Source organism: Ranitomeya imitator, chromosome 1 (genome assembly GCF_032444005.1).
Source record: "Ranitomeya imitator isolate aRanImi1 chromosome 1, aRanImi1.pri, whole genome shotgun sequence".
NCBI classification, from domain to species: domain Eukaryota; kingdom Metazoa; phylum Chordata; class Amphibia; order Anura; family Dendrobatidae; genus Ranitomeya; species Ranitomeya imitator.
The window spans coordinates 821,820,467-821,837,539 of NC_091282.1; the positions used below are offsets into that span (position 1 = coordinate 821,820,467).

Sequence of the window (17,073 nt, forward strand, 5' to 3'; positions counted from 1 at the left end):
TGCCTTCTGCTTCTTCACCTTTTTTTTTGGCGCTGCTCCGATCCTGCGGCACCATCTTTTGACTGCAGTTTCTGACTGACCAGAGGTCAGAAATTATGTTGCAAGCTCTCAATGTGAGGTCATCATAGACTTGTATTGAGTTGTGATCTCTGGCTTGCTCCATAAAAACAATGGAGCTATCCAGCAGGTCACAAAGTGCCGGAGACCAATGGGATCGGCAGTGATAAAGGGGGAAGATGCGGGAAAGTGAGTATGAGTAGGTACAGGGACCTTCGATTAAAACCATCACTACATTGGTTAAAAACAAAACAAACAAAAAAAATGCTACAGTTGTGCTTTAAAGTGAATTTGCCAGCTGATAAATGATGCCCAATCTATGAGCAATATGTATCAGGTACTGGCAGTATTATACAATGGAGGAAATTAGTATTTGACCCCTTGCTGATTTTGTAAGTTTGCCCACTGACAAAGACATGAACAGTCTATAATTTTAAGGGTAAGTTAATTTTAACATTGAGAGAATATTAAAAATAAAATCCAGAAAAATCACATTCTATAAATTATATAAATGTATTTGCATTTTGCAGTGAGAAATAAGTATTCGATCCCTCTGGCAAACAAGACTTGAAGGTGGCAAAACCCTTGTTGGCAAGCACAACAGTCAGACATTTTTTGTAGTTAATGATGAGGTTTGCCCACATGTCTGGAGGAATTTTGGTCCACTACTCTATGCAGATCATCTCTAAATCATTAAGATTTTGAGGCTGTCACTTGGCAACTCACAGCTTCAACTCCCTCCTTAAGTTTTCTAAGTGATTAAGGTCTGGCGACTGGCTAGGCCACTCCATGACCTTAATGTGCTTCTTTTTAAGCCACTCCTTGTTGCCTTGGCTGTATGTTTTGGGTCATTGTCTTGCTGGAAGAACCAGCCATCACCCATTTTTAATGTTCTGGCGGAGGGAAGTAGGTTGTCACTCAGGATTTTATGGTACATGGTTCCATCTATTCTCCCATTGATGCGGTGAAATACTCCCTTAGCAAAGAAACACCCCCAAAACATAATGTTTCCACCTCCATGCTTGACAGTGGGGATTGTGTTCTTTGGGTCATAGGCAGCATTTCTCTTCCACAAAACACGGTGAGTTGAGTTAATGCCAAAGACGTCAATTTTGTTTAATCTGGCCACAGCACCTTCTTCCAATCACTCACAGAATCACATTGTCTTACTATTGCACCAATAGTTGTCTCCTTCTCACCCAGCATCTAATTTATGGTTTTGTAGCCCATTCCAGCTTTGTGCAGGTCTATGATATTGTCCTTGACCCTGATAAAGCTCTTTGGTATTGCCCATGTTGCAGAGGTTAGAGTCTGACTGAGTGTGGACAGGAGTCTTTTTTCAAGGTAACGAGTTGATTAGGAGCATCTATCTGGTCTGTAGGAGCCAGAACTCTTAATGGTTGGTATGGGATTAAATACTCATTTTTCACTGCAAAATGCAAATTAATTTATACATTTTTTACAGTGTGATTTTTCTTGATTTTATTTTTGATATTCTACCTCTGTGTTAAAATTAACCTACCCTTAACCCCTTTCTGCCATTAGACGTACTATTGCGTCCATGTGGGGTGGGCTTTACTTCCCAAGGACGCAATAGTACGTCATATGCGATCGGCAGCGCTCACGGGGGGAGCGCCGCCGATCGCGTCCGGTTGTCAGCTGTTTATCGCAGCTGACATCCGGCACTATGTGCCAGGAGCTGTCACGGACCGCCCCCGGCACATTAACCCCCGGCACACCGCGATCAAAGATGATCGCGATGTGCCGGCGGTACAGGGAAGCACCGCGCAGGGAGGGGGCTCCCTGCGGGCTTCCCTGAGCCCCCCGCAGCAACGCGATGTGATCGCGTTGCTGCGAGGGTCTCACCTCCCTCCCTGCTCCCTCCAGCCCCGGATCCAAGATGGCCGCGGATCCGGGTCCTGCAGGGAGGGAGGTGACTTCACAGAGCCTGCTTAGAGCAGGCACTGTGAAGCAGCCTGCACTCCTATCAGATCAGTGATCTGACAGAGTGCTGTGCAAACTGTCAGATCACTGATCTGTGATGTCCCCCCCTGGGACAAAGTAAAAAAGTAAAAAAAAAAAATTTCAAATGTGTAAAAAAAAATAAAAAAAAATATTCCAAAATAATGAAAAAAAAAATAAAAATATTATTCCCATAAATACATTTCTTTATCTAAATAAAAAAAACAAAACAATAAAAGTACACATATTTAGTATCGCCGCGTCCGTAACGGCCCGACCTATAAAACTGGCCCACTAGTTAACCCCTTCAGTAAACACCGTAAGAAAAAAAAAAAAAAACGAGGCAAAAAACAACGCTTGATAATCATACCGCCGAACAAAAAGTGGAATAACACGCGATCAAAAAGACAGATATAACTAACCATGGTACCACTGAAAACGTCATCTTGTCCCGCAAAAAACGAGCCGCCATACAGCATCATCAGCAAAAAAATAAAAAAGTTATAGTCCTGAGAATAAAGCGATGCAAAAATAATTATTTTTTCTATAAAATAGTTTTTATCGTATAAAAGCGCCAAAACATAAAAAAATGATATAAATGAGGTGTCGCTGTAATCGTACTGACCCGAAGAATAAAACTGCTTCATCAATTTTACCAAACGCGGAACGGTATAAACGCCTCCCCCAAAAGAAATTCATGAATAGCTGGTTTTTGGTCATTCTGCCTCACAAAAATCGGAATAAAAAGCGATCAAAAAATGTCACGTGCCCGAAAATGTTACCAATAAAAACATCAACTCGTCCCGCAAAAACCAAGACCTCACATGACTCTGTGGACCAGAATATAGAAAAATTATAGCTCTCAAAATGTGGTAACGCAAAAAATATTTTTTGCAATAAAAAGCGTCTTTCAGTGTGTGACGGCTGCCAATCATAAAAATCCGCTAAAAAACCCGCTATAAAAGTAAATCAAACCCCCCTTCATCACCCCCTTAGTTAGGGAAAAATTAAAAAAATGTATTTATTTCCATTTTCCCATTAGGGCTAGGGTTAGAGTTAGGGCTAGGGTTAGGGCTAGGGTTAGGGCTAGGGTTAGGGCTAGGGTTAGGGCTAGGGTTAGGGCTAGGGTTAGGGCTAGGGTTAGGGCTAGGGTTAGGGCTAGGGTTAGGGCTAGGGTTAGGGTTAGGGCTAGGGTTAGGGTTAGGGCTAGGGTTAGGGCTAGGGCTAGGGTTAGGGCTAGGGTTAGGGCTAGGGCTACAGTTTGGGTTGGGGCTAAAGTTACAGTTAGGGTTTAGATTACATTTACGGTTGGGAATAGGGTTGGGATTAGGGTTAGGGGTGTGTCAGGGTTAGAGGTGTGGTTAGGGTTACTGTTGGGATTAGGGTTAGGGATGTGTTTGGATTAGGGTTTCAGTTATAATTGGGGGGTTTCCACTGTTTAGGCACATCAGGGGCTCTCCAAACGCGACATGGCGTCCGATCTCAATTCCAGCCAATTCTGCGTTGAAAAAGTAAAACAGTGCTTCTTCCCTTCCGAGCTCTCCCGTGTGCCCAAGCAGGGGTTTACCCCAACATATGGGGTATCAGCGTACTCAGGACAAATAGGATAACAACTTTTGGGGTCCAATTTCTCCTGCTACCCTTGGGAAAATACAAAACTCGGGGCTAAAACATATTTTTTGTGGGAAAAAAAAAGATTTTTTATTTTCACGGCTCTGCGTTATAAACTGTAGTGAAACACTTGGGGGTTCAAAGTTCTCACAACACATCTAGATTAGTTCCCTGGGGGGTCTAGTTTCCAATATGGGGTCACTTGTGGGGGGTTTCTACTGTTTAGGTACATTAGGGGTTCTGCAAACGCAATGTGACGTCTGCAGACCATTCCATCTAAGTCTGCATTCCAAATGGCGCTCCTTCCCTTCCGAGCTCTGCCATGCGCTCAAACGTTGGTTTCCCCCAACATACGGGGTATCAGCGTACTCAGGACAAATTGGACAACAACTTTTGGGGTCGAATTTCTCCTCTTACCCTCGGGAAAATACAAAACTGGGGGCTAAAAAATAATTTTGGGGGGAAAGATTTTTTTTTTTAATTTTCACGGCTCTGCGTTACAAACTGTAGTGAAACACTTGGGGGTTCAAAGCTATCACAACACATCTAGATGAGTTCCTTAGGAGGTCTAGTTTCCAAAATGGTGTCACTTGTGGGAGGTTTCTACTGTTTAGGTACATTAGGGGCTCTGCAAATGCAATGTGACACCTGCAGACCATTCCATCTAAGTCCTCATTCCAAATGGAGCTCCTTCCCTTCCGAGCCCTCCCATGCGCCCAAACAGTGGTTCCCCCCCACATATGGGGTATCAGCGCACTCAGGACAAATTGGACAACAAATTGTGGGGTCGAATTTCTCCTTTTACCCTCGGAAAAATACAAAACTGGGGGCTAAAAAATAATTTTTGTGGGAAAAAATTTTTGTTTTATTTTTACGGCTCTCCATTATAAACTTCTGTGAAGCCCTTGGTGGGTCAAAGCGCTCAGCACACATCTAGATAAGTTCCTAAGGGGGTCTACTTTCCAAAATGGTGTCACTTGTGGGGGGTTTCTACTGTTTAGGTACATTAGGGGCTCTGCAAACGCAATGTGACACCTGCAGACCATTCCATCTAAGTCTGCATTCAAATGGCACTCCTTCCCTTCTGAGCCCTCCCATGTGCCCAAACAGTGGTTCCCCCCACATATGGTGTATCATCGCACTCAGGACAAATTGGGCAACAAATTTTGGGGTCCAATTTCTCCTGTTACCCTCAGGAAAATACAAAACTGGGGGCTAAAAAAATAATTTTTGTGGGAAAAAAATTTTGTTTTATTTTTACGGCTCTGCATTATAAACTTCTGTGAAGCACTTGGTGGGTCAAAGTGCTCACCACACCTCTAGATAAGTTCCTTAGGGGGTCTACTTTCCAAAATGGTGTCATTTGTGGGGGGTTTCAATGTTTAGGCACATCAGTGGCTCTTCAAACGCAACATGGCGTCCCATCTCAATTCCTGTCAATTTTGCTTTGAAAAGTCAAACGGCGCTCCTTCCCTTCCGAGCTCTCCCATCCACCCAAACAGTGGTTTACCCCCACATATGGGGTATCCGCGTACTCAGGACAAATTGTACAACAACTTTTGGGGTCCAATTTCTTCTCTTACCCTTGGGAAAATAAAAAATTGGGGGCAAAAAGATAATTTTTGTGAAAAAATATGATTTTTTATTTTTACGGTTCTACATTATAAACTTCTGTGAAGCACTTGGTGGGTCAAAGTGCTCACCACACCTCTAGATAAGTTCCTTAGGGGGTCTACTTTCCAAAATGGTGTCACTTGTGGGGGGTTTCAATGTTTAGGCACATCAGTGGCTCTTCAAACGCAACATGACGTCCCATCTCAATTCCTGTCAATTTTGCATTGAAAAGTCAAACGGCGCTCCTTCCCTTCCGAGCTCTCCCATCCGCCCAAACAGTGGTTTACCCCCACATATGGGCTATCAGCGTACTCAGGACAAATTGTACAACAACTTTTGGGGTCCAATTTCTTCTCTTACCCTTGGGAAAATAAAAAATTGGGGGCGAAAAGATAATTTTTGTGAAAAAATATGTTTTTTTATTTTTACGGTTAATAATAATAATTTTTATTTATATAGCGCCAACATATTCCGCAGCGCTTTACAAATTATAGAGGGGACTTGTACATACAATAGACATTACAGCATAACAGAAATACAGTTCAAAACAGATACCAAGAGGAGTGAGGGCCCTGCTCGTAAGCTTACAAACTATGAGGAAAAGGGGAGACACGAGAGGTGGATGGTAACAATTGCTTTAGTTATTCGGACTGGCCATAGTGTAAGGCTTGGGTGTTCATGTAAAGCTGCATGAACCAGTTAATTAATTTTTTTTTTTTTTTTTAATATAGGCCACACAGGGATCGTTAGGTTAATGCATTGAGGCGGTAGGCCAGTCTGAACAAATGAGTTTTTAGGGCACGCTTAAAACTGTGGGGATTGGGGATTAATCGTATTATCCTAGGTAGTGCATTCCAAAGAATCGGCGCAGCACGTGTAAAGTCTTGGAGACGGGAGTGGGAGGTTCTGATTATTGAGGATGCTAACCTGAGGTCATCAGCGGAGCGGAGGGCACGGGTAGGGTGGTAGACTGAGACCAGAGAGGAGATGTAGGGTGGTGCTGAGCCATGGAGTGCTTTGTGGATGAGGGTAGTAGTTTTGTACTGGATTCGTTACTGGATTTTGTACTGGATTGTACGGTTCTACATTATAAACTTCTGTGAAGCACTTGTTGGGTCAAAGTGCTCACCACACCTCTAGATAAGTTCCTTAGGGGGTCTACTTTCCAAAATGGTGTCACTTGTGGGGGGTTTCAATGTTTAGCCACATCAGGGGCTCTCCAAACGAAACATGGCGTCCCATCTCAATTCCAGTCAATTTTGCATTGAAAAGTCAAATGGCACTCCTTCGCTTCCGAGCTCTGCCATGCGCCCAAACAGTGGTTTACCCCCACATGTGGGGTATTGGCATACTCAGGACAAATTGTACAACAATGTTTGGGGTCCATTTTCTCCTGTTACCCTTGGTAAAATAAAACAAATTGGAGCTGAACTACATTTTTTGTGAAAAAAAGTTAAATGTTCATTTTTATTTAAACATTCAAAAAATTCCTGTGAAGCACCAGAAGGGTTAATAAACTTCTTGAATATGGTTTTGAGCACCTTGAGGGGTGTAGTTTTTAGAATGGTGTCACACTTGGGTATTTTCTATCATATAGACCCCTCAAAATGACTTCAAATGAGATGTGGTCCCTAAAATAAAATGGTGTTGTAGAAATGAGAAATTGCTGGTCAACTTTTAACCCTTATAACTCCCTAACAAAAAAAAATTTTGGTTCCAAAATTGTGCTGATGTAAAGTAGACATGTGGGAAATGTTACTTATTAAGTATTTTGTGTGACATATCTCTGTGATTTAATTGCATAAAAATTCAAAGTTGGAAAATTGCGAAATTTTCATAATTTTCGCCAAATTTCCGTTTTTTTCACAAATAAACGCAGGTACTATCAAATAATTTTTACCATTGTCATGAAGTACAATATGTCACGAGAAAACAATGTCAGAATCACCAGGATCCATTGAAGCGTTCCAGAGTTATAACCTCATAAAGGGACAGTGGTCAGAATTGTAAAAATTGGCCCGGTCATTAACGTGCAAACCACCCTTGGGGGTAAAGGGGTTAAAATTAGACTTTTCATGTCCTTGTCAGTGGGCAAACTTACAAAATCAAGAGATCAAATAATTATTTCCTTCACTGTATCTGCCAGGTATGTTTGACTAAGAAACACTGGCACTTCAGAGAAAAACATACTTTAATAGCCGCCTGGGACGGAGGCGGTCTGTAGACTAGTCAGAGAGGCGGGTCCGCGGCGACTTCTCCCTGCCCATGCACATGTAGGCAGAGACCTGTCAATCCAGGGCAGCCGTCTGGGAGAAGTTGCCGGTGACCCACCTGTTCGACTAGTCTCCATCTATAAGCTCGGTGGCCTATAAAGCATGTTTTTCTCGGAAACATCGCAGTGTTCAGAGTACAACATTTCATGCTGGTTTGATACAATCGGTGCCTGAAACAGACTGCCCATGAATTGGGCAGATATATCCACTGTCAGGTTGACTTAAAGTGCTGATGATGGTGGCAAAAGAACATTGAATCTGAGATCTCAAAACTACCTGATGGTAAAACCTGACTTGTTCCCCACTGCAACCATTACTAATGAAATAAAAACACTGTATTACACTGTAAATGTTTTGCCTTAGGACTAGTGATGAGCGAATATACTCGTTGCTCTGGTTTTCCCGAGCACGCTCGGGTGGTCTACGAGTATTTGTAACTGCTCCGAGATTTAGTTTTCGTCGCCTGCAGATGAATGATTTACAGCTGCTAGACATGTGGGGATTCCCTAGCAACCAGGCAACCCCCACATGTACTCAGCCTGTCTAGCAGCGGTAAATAATGCAGCTGCGTCAACAAAAACTTAATCTCCAAGCAGTTACAATTACTTGGAGACCACCCGAGCAACGAGTATTCTCGCTCATCACTACTTAAGACATTTTTTAATGATGTGGGCTACTGGCTATTTGTTATCCAATCTAAAACATATTTCATATGCATACATTAGACCAAGCCAGAATTCTTAACCCCTTCACAACCTTAGATGTATCCATATGTCCAGGTTAAAAAGTACTTACCGACCTTGGACGTATAGATTTGTCCTGGTGGTTTTGCGCTGGTTTTCAGCTTGTATAATAGCGGACACCCGGATTTGACTGCCGGGAGCAGTGCTTACACCCCACCCAGCACTTTAACCCGCTTAATCGCAGCATTTAGAAGGAAGGCACAGGTACGGTCAAGCAACAGTTTTGTGTACTTCTGAGAAGGACACCGCTGAACAGAGGCCAGGCGGAGACCAGAATAACTCTGCTGTCTCATTATAGTTAATGGATCCCTCTGGGCTTTCATCTGAATCACATCACTTTGAGATTTAGTTGGAAACCCCAATGAGTTTTCACCGTAGAGCGCCGGATAAATGTGATGCAAAATGTCCCCAACAAAAGTTTTAAATCAACCTCCAAGAAAAAGGCAAGCCCTCACTCAAGTCTGTCATCTGTAAATGGAAATGTAGGGGGCTTGCACGTTACTGGTAGTACAAAAACTCTGGAAAAGTGAAATGGCTCCTCACCCGCAAAAAGAAATTCAGCAAATAATGCACTCCCATATCTAAATACCCCCCTCCCTTCTGAGCTCCCCCCAGTGTGCCTAACCCGCATTTGGTGTCCATATTTGGCATTAGAGCCCACCTAATTTTACGGTTGCGTGTTTGCAGAATCATAAACTAAGCAAGATGTACTTGTCACTACAATGGTAGTTTTACAATTTTCACTCGGCAACATCCACTGCTGCTTCTTTCTGGAAAACTTCCATGTAGTCAAAGTAGTCACTGTAACCTGTAGATAAAATCTCAGGAAGGTATAATTTCCAAATAGCGTCACTTGAGGTTGAATTCTGCTTTTCTTCCACTTAGGGGCTCTGTATATGGAGTCCGCAAACTGTAGACAAATCTGTACTCCAGGAGCCAAAAATAGCGCTCTGTCCCTCCTGAGATTTGCCATATAGCTATGCAGTGCTGTACAGCCACATATGGGGTATTTCTACATTCAGCAGAGATTGTGGGACTAATTTTGGTGACATTTTTACCCTTTTCCAGTGTAAAAATGTAAAATCTGGGGCTAAAGCAAAATTTTCAAAACATACCGTATATACTCGAGTATAAGCCGACCCGAGTATAAGCCGACCCCCCTAATTTTGCCACAAAAAACTGGGAAAACTTATTGACTCGAGTATAAGCGTAGGGTGGAAAATGGAGCAGCTACCGGTTAATGTCAAAAATAAAAATAGATACCAATAAGAGTAAAATTAATTGAGACATCAGTAGGTTGTGTTTTTGAATATCCATATTGAATCAGGAGCCCCATATAATGCTTCATACAGTTCAATATTGCCCCATAGATGCTCCATATAAAGCTGTGCCCCATATACAATGCTCTGCACCGTTCATTATTGCCCCATAGCTGTGCCATATAGTGCTCTGCACCGTTCATTATTGTCCCATAGCTGTGCAATATAGTGCTCTGCACCGTTCATTATTGCCCCATAGCTGTGCCATATAGTGCTCTGCACCGTTCATTATTGCCCCATAGCTGTGCCATATAGTGCTCTGCACCGTTCATTATTGCCCCATAGCTGTGCCATATAGTGACCTGCACCGTTCATTATTGCCCCATAGCTGTGCCATATAGTGCTCTGCACCATTCATTATTGCCCCATATATGTGCAATATAGTGCTCTGCACCGTTCATTTTTGCCCCATAGCTCTGCCATATAGTGCTCTGCACCGTTCATTTTTGCCCCATAGCTCTGCCATATAGTGCTCTGCACCGTTCATTATTGCCCCATTGATGTACCATAGAAAGCTCTGCCATTGCTGCTGCTGCAATAAAAAAAAAATGCCATACTCACCTTTCTTGCTTGCAGCTCCCAGCGTCCGGTCCCGGCGTCTCTCCGCACTGACTGATCAGGCAGAGGGCGCCGCGCACACTATATGCATCATCGCGCCCTCTGACCTGCACAGTCAGTGCGGAGAGACGCCGGGAAGATGGAGCGACGCCCGGCGTGTGGAACGGGGATAGGTAAATATGACACTTACCTGCTCCCGGCGTCCCGCTCCTTCTCCCGGACAGCTGGTCTTCGGTGCCACAGCCTCTTCCTCTGTCAGCAGTCACCGTTACCGCTGATTAGAGAAATGAATATGCGGCTCCACCCCTATGGGAGTGGAGTCCATATTCATTTTTCTAATGAGCGGTCCCACGTGACCGCTGAACAGGGGAAGAGCTGCAGCACCCGAAGACCGTGGGACGGCAGGGGGAGCGCCAGGATCGCTGGGAATAGGTGAGTATGCCTCAGCGCCCTCTCCCCCTCACCCGCCGACCCTGCCACCCACCGTGACTCAAGTATAAGCCGAGAGGGGCACTTTCAGCCCAAAAATTTGGGCTGAAAATCTCGGCTTATACTCGAGTATATACGGTACTTCTTAATAGCACACCAGAAGGCCGTCCTTCTCATCCTCTAGGCACAGGAAACGCACGAGAGGTTAAAAGCGCTCACCATGCTAAACCTCATCCTCAGGAGAGGAGGCGCATCAGCGTGAACAGTTGCCTAGAAAAGTAAGCTCCATCCCGCTTTCAGGGTTAGAGGTGTTTTAACCAGTGTTAGATGAGATACTAGAAAGCCATGTCGGGTATCTGTGCACTCAGAAGACATTTCATAGCAAATTGTGGGGTCCATTTTCTCCTGCTAGTCTGGTGGAGGAAAAACAAACAAAACATTTTTGTGATGAAAGCTATATATATTTTATTTTATTTCATTTTCACAAATCAACATTGTAAAAATCTGTGAAGCCACCTGTGGGTTGAATGTGCTCACCACACATCTAGATAAATTCATTGAGGGGGTCTAATTTCCAAAATGGGGTCACTTGTGGGGGTTTCCACTGTTTAGGCACATCAGTGCTTTCCCAACGCGACATGACTTCCCCAGACAATTCCGTCAGGCTACGTTCCAAAACATCACTCCCTTCTTTCTGAGCCCTGCTGTGAACCCAAACAGCAGTTTTGCACAACAAATTTTGGTTTCCTTTTTCCCTGTTACCCTTGTGAAAATAAAACATTTGGGGACAAAAGAATACTTTTGTGGGGAAAATGTGACCCTCTGCCCCACTGCTTAACGTTACAAACTTCTGTGAAGCACTTGAGGGTTCAAGGTGCTCACCACACATCTAAATAAATTTTGTGAGGGGTCTAGTTTTCAAAATGGGGTCACCTGTGGGAGGTTTCCATTATTTAGGCACATCAGGGGCTCTCCAAATGCGACATGGCCTCCACTAATGATTCAAACAAATTTTGCATTCAAAAAGCCAAATGGCGCTCCTTCCTTTCCGAGCTCTGCCGTGTGCCAAGAGAAATTTAACACACTATTTTTCTCCTGTTACCATTGTGAAAATAAAGAATTTAGGCCTAAAATACAATTTTTGTTAAAGTTAATTGTTCCTTTTTTCCCCCATGTTGCTCCAGTTCATGTGAAGCACCTGAAATGTTAATAAACTTCTCGAATGTGGTTTTGAGCACCTTGAGGGGTGCAGTTTTCAGAATGGTGTCACTTTTGGCTATAGATCCCTCAGTCACTTCAAATGTGATGTGGTCCCTTAAAAAAACAAACAAAAAAAAAAAACCGCTGGTCAACTTTGAATCCTCTTAACTTTTTAACAAAAATAAAGTTTCAAAAAATTGTGCTGATGTCAAGTACACATGTAGGAAGTGTTATTTATTAACCGTTTTGTTTGACACAACTTCCTGGTTTCAGGGCATAAAAATGCAAATCTAAATTTTAGTCAAATTCAGAACCCTCGACATAAGTCATATTGAACATATTTTACCGCTATCGTGAAGTGCAATATATAGCAAAATTTAAAAAAAACTCATAATCCATGGGATCCATTGAAGTGTTCGAGTTATTACCTAATGTAAAAAAAAAGTCTCATTTTGTTCAAGCCAAACCTATTCAATAAATAGACACAATTTGCTCCCCCGCCCCCTTTTTTTTTGTTGTTGTTCAGCTAGGCTAGTCATTCTTCTGTAATAGTTGACAACACTTGTTCAGATGGACTAAGCCACCCACTTCCCAGTAGAAGTTTCATTTCCACAAAAAAATTACTTTTCTTTATCGCCTCTCATTGGGGGACACAGGAACCATGGGTGTATGCTGCTGCCACTAGGAGGCTGACACTATGCAAATAAAAAAGTTAGCTCCTCCTCTGCAGTGTACACCCCACCGACTGGCATTATACTCTTCAGTTTAGCTTAGTGTCAGTAGGAGGTGGACACGGGTCTTTCATTAGACCCTTATCTACCTCAATGTGCGTCGTTCCTTTTCAGGTTTCCGGAGGGATACAGGGTGAACAGTCACACCTGTACTCCCACATTATGGACTATGAGTACGGCGTGTACTGCCACCCCGTATCCTCATAGATCCCACAGCAGGACCAAGATCCTGGCACAGAAGCGTGCTCAGAAGTCCGGTCCTGGCTCCGTCCCCCACCCACTCGCCCACCAGAGCCTGTCGGTCGGAGGAGACGAGGACGTCCGTCACCACCTACACGGACGTCTAATACCTTCCACTTCTTAAGGTTAGTACCGACGGCGTGGGAAGTTAGGTGAGTATTTGTGCCCCTATCAGTTAGGGGGCCCTGTGGATCCCCTACGTTTCCTGCGCAGTTTTCCTTTTGAGCAGCGCGGTGCCTTACCGGCAGCCGCACTGCTATTTCTACGGCCGCACTTCTCCACCTGCGGCCGCACTTTTTCCCGAACCGATCTGGGTGACACTTAGGCCCCATTCCTTCCCGCAGTTTTCCACCGCGGCCGCGTTTTCACAGGCAGTCGCACTGCCTTACCTGCGGCCGCATCCTTTTAATCTTTGCGGCGCGGCCCCCTTCAGGCAGCCGCACCGTTTTCCCCGGCGGCCGTACCTTGGGAGGTGACGCGCGGCCGCGGTCCTATCCAGCGGCCGCCGGCTTCTAATACAGGCCCCGGCTCTTCCCGGGCCTACTTCCGGCGCCGGCGCTCCCCCCTTTCCTGCGGCGGCTGCCGCGCCTATCAGCCGGGCGGCGCCCGCACTGTTTTTTTTTTTGCGCCGCACCGCCGATTACCATCTTTTCGGCGGTCACCGGCTTCTAATTTAGGCCCCGGCTTTCCCCGGGGCCTACTTCCGGTGACGCGCTCGCCCACTTCCGGTATCATCGGGCGGGCTTTCTCCCGCCCGACAAACTCCGCATTCTCCTCCCACCGGCGCCATCTCGTCTGGCTCCGCCCCTTCCTCCACGCCGCTGCTGGACGCTTAGGGCACGAGTCTCCTTCATTCTGCCACGCTCCTGCGCCGGGAAACTTCGCAGAGCGCTCGGTCCGGGGACGCAGCACGCCATCTGCGCCGGGGATCCACAGCATCTTCCTGCAGCTCCTGGTATCCGGGCTTTTCGTCTGCCGTGAGTAGCTCTGCACTGCAGACTGACACCCTCCTCTGCCCCACTGTCCCCTAACCTGCTGGCATTTTCTTCAGGGACCTCTTCAAAATGTCTAACTCTAAAGGGGGCCGCTCTCGTCCTCCGACTTCTTCATCTTCTGCCCTAGTCACCTACTTTGCATGTTCGTCCTGTAACAGCAAACTTCCCTCAGGTCAGTCCTTCCCGCTGTGTCAGTCCTGCAGCAACCCGATTGTTCCCACCGCCCAGGATCCCCCGGCTGTTCCGCCCGAGACTGACCCCCCCATCCCAGGCTGGGCCGCCTCTCTGTCACAATCGGTGGCGGATTTAACACGGGTATCTCAAACCCTGGTGTCCGCGCTGGATCGGTTACCCCTGCAGACCCCTGCCGTGGCCAGCGGGTCGCAGGAACCGCCGTCCGAGCCCTCCTTGATAAGCCACAAAAGGTCCAGACAGGAACGTCGGTCTGAGTCCTCTTCGCGCTCCATCTCGCCACTCGGCCCTCCCCTGCGGTCGGCATCTCCTCGACCCTCCTCCCCTGAGTCAGGCGAGGCACCCTCTGATGCGCCCTCGGAGGATATTTCGGAGCTGGATTCTAACCAAATCGCCACCATGAGGGAGATGGTCCAGAATCTCATTGTGGCAGTAAACCAATCTTGTGGCATAAAGGATCCCTCTACGGAACCCGCAGATCAGGCGGTTTCGTTTAGACGGGCCAAACCACCTTCCAAGTTTTTTGCTCCTCATCCTGAATTCGAGGAAATCATGTCCAGAGAGAGAGAGAACCCCACTAGGCGTTTTCAGAGGGGAAAACGCCTGGGTGTGCTATATCCCTTTTCTCCAGAAGTTACCGCCAATTGGACGGTCTCTCCCTCGGTGGAACCACCTGTGTCCAGGCTGTCCACCAACACGGTGCTTCCTCTGTCAGGCGGAGCATCTCTGAAGGACTCTAACGATAGGGCTATAGAATCCTTTGCGAAGTCAGCTTTTGAAGCGGCTGCAGCGGCCATATGCCCAGCTTTTGCTTCCACTTGGGTTTCTAAATCCATCTCCAAATGGGCCAAAGAACTCCGTCGAGGTATCCTGGACGGGGCGCCTCCCATGCAACTAGCGGAGCTTGCCAACCAGATTTCCCACGCCGGTGAATACCTGGTCTCTGCCTCCCTGGATGTCGCGTCTTGTGCGGCTCAGGCTTCCAGCAATGCCGTTGCCATCCGCCGCACCGTTTGGCTCAAGGCCTGGCAGGCGGATTTATCTTCTAAAAAGTCCCTCACTAGTCTGCCCTTCCAGGGCTCTCGTCTCTTTGGTTCCCAGCTGGATCAAATCATTAAGGACGCCACCGGGGGTACAAGTTCTCTTCTCCCCCAGGCTAAGCCTCGTCGCCCTCCTCCTAGACGGCAGTTTCGCTCTTTTCGGCCCTTTCGTCGCTTCGCTGCGTCAAACTCCTTTTCCCAGCAGCAACAGAGGCCACAGGCACGTCAGGAGAAGAAGGCGGTGTCCTTTAGGCCCACTCCGTCCTGGCGTCCTCGTTATTCCCAGGGTAGATCCTCCAGGCCCAGGACTGGAAGATCCACCTCGGCATGACTCTCGGCAAGACCCCAGCCCACCTCCCAGGTTGGGCGGCCGTCTTCTCTTCTTCAGGGACGTCTGGATTTCCGCAGTGGAGGACGCATGGGTCAGGGAAGTTGTATCCTCGGGATACAAGATAGAGTTCGCCTCCCGACCCAGGGATCGTTTCTTCCAATCCCGTCCTCCAAGAGATCCCGCTCTAGTTCCGGGCTTCTTCGCAGCCATCGCTTCTCTGCTCAAATCCGGGGTAATCGTTCCCGTCCCAGAGAAAGAACGGTTCACGGGTTTCTACTCGAACCTTTTTGTGGTACCGAAAAAAGACGGCAAGGTTCGCCCCATTCTGGACCTCAAATTGCTGAACAGGAGAGTTTGCCTGAGACACTTCAGGATGGAATCCCTTCGTTCAGTAATTGCTTCCATGGAGGCCCAGGAATTTCTATGCTCAATAGATATCCAGGACGCCTACCTCCATGTCCCGGTATTTCCCGGACATCACAGTTTCCTGCGCTTCGCAGTACAACAGGAACACTTTCAATTCGTCGCCCTGCCGTTCGGTCTCGCAACCGCTCCAAGGGTGTTCACGAAGATCATGGCGGCGCTGATGGCAATATTGAGAGTCAGAGGCCTGGTCCTATTTCCATACCTCGACGACATTCTCATCAAGGCTCCGTCCTTTGCTCAGGCCCACGAAAGCCTGTCCATTGTTCTCGACACCTTAGCCCGTTTCGGGTGGCTGGTCAACCGGAAGAAGTCCTGCCTTATTCCTTCTCAGCGCATCATCTTTCTGGGCATGCTTTTCGACACTCGTCAGAGCAGAGTCTTCCTTCCCAAGGACAAGAGATCCACTCTTTGTCGGGACATACGCTTGCTCCAGGGTCCTCGGCCTCCCTCCCTCCGATCGGCCATGAAGGTTTTGGGGAGGATGGTGGCTACCTTGGAAGCGATTCCCTTCGCCCAATTTCATTCGCGACCCCTTCAGCAAGCCATTCTGTCTCAGTGGGACAGGTCTGTCTTCTCCCTGGATCGGCCGATCAGGCTCTCTTCTCGGGTCAAGCGGTCCCTCAACTGGTGGCTGACGTCACCTCTCATCTCCCAGGGCAGGTCCTTCCTTCCAGTTCACTGGCAGGTGGTGACAACGGACGCCAGCCTGATCGGCTGGGGTGCGGTTTTTCGCCACCTGACGGTTCAGGGCCGTTGGTCGTTGCAGGAGTCAACTCTGCCAATCAATGTCCTCGAGATTCGGGCCATCTTTCTGTCCCTCCGCCACTGGGAAAGGATCCTCAGGGGCCTTCCAGTCCGGATCCAGACGGACAACGCCACGGCTGTGGCGTATGTCAACCATCAGGGGGGGACCCGGAGCGCCTTGGCCCTTGCCGAGGTATCCAAGATCCTCCTTTGGGCAGAGGCAACGGTTCCGGTGATATCCGCGGTGCATATCCCCAGCGTGGACAACTGGGCCGCCGACTTCCTCAGCCGCGAGGGCCTCGCGGCAGGGGAATGGTCCTTGCATCCGGAGGTCTTCCATCAGATTTGCCTTCGATGGGGGACTCCGGATGTGGATCTCACGGCGTCTCGAATCAACAGGAAGGTTCCGCAGTTCGTCTCCAGGTCCCGCGATCCTCTCGCAGTGGACGTCGATGCTCTGGCCATTCCTTGGTCACAGTTCGAGCTGCCCTACCTGTTCCCACCCCTTCCATTACTTCCCAAGCTGTTGAAGAAAATCAAAGCGGAAGGGGTGCCGGTCATCCTGATCGCCCCGGATTGGCCCAGGAGAGCTTGGTTCGCGGAGCTCG

General features: G+C 47.3%; 1 protein-coding gene across 2 annotated transcripts in view; it reads left to right on the plus strand.

The window, feature by feature from the left end:
• UPF1 (UPF1 RNA helicase and ATPase) overlaps positions 1 to 17,073 on the plus strand; it is a 143,018-nt gene that overhangs the window by 76,814 nt on the left and 49,131 nt on the right. The window lies entirely within an intron of this gene.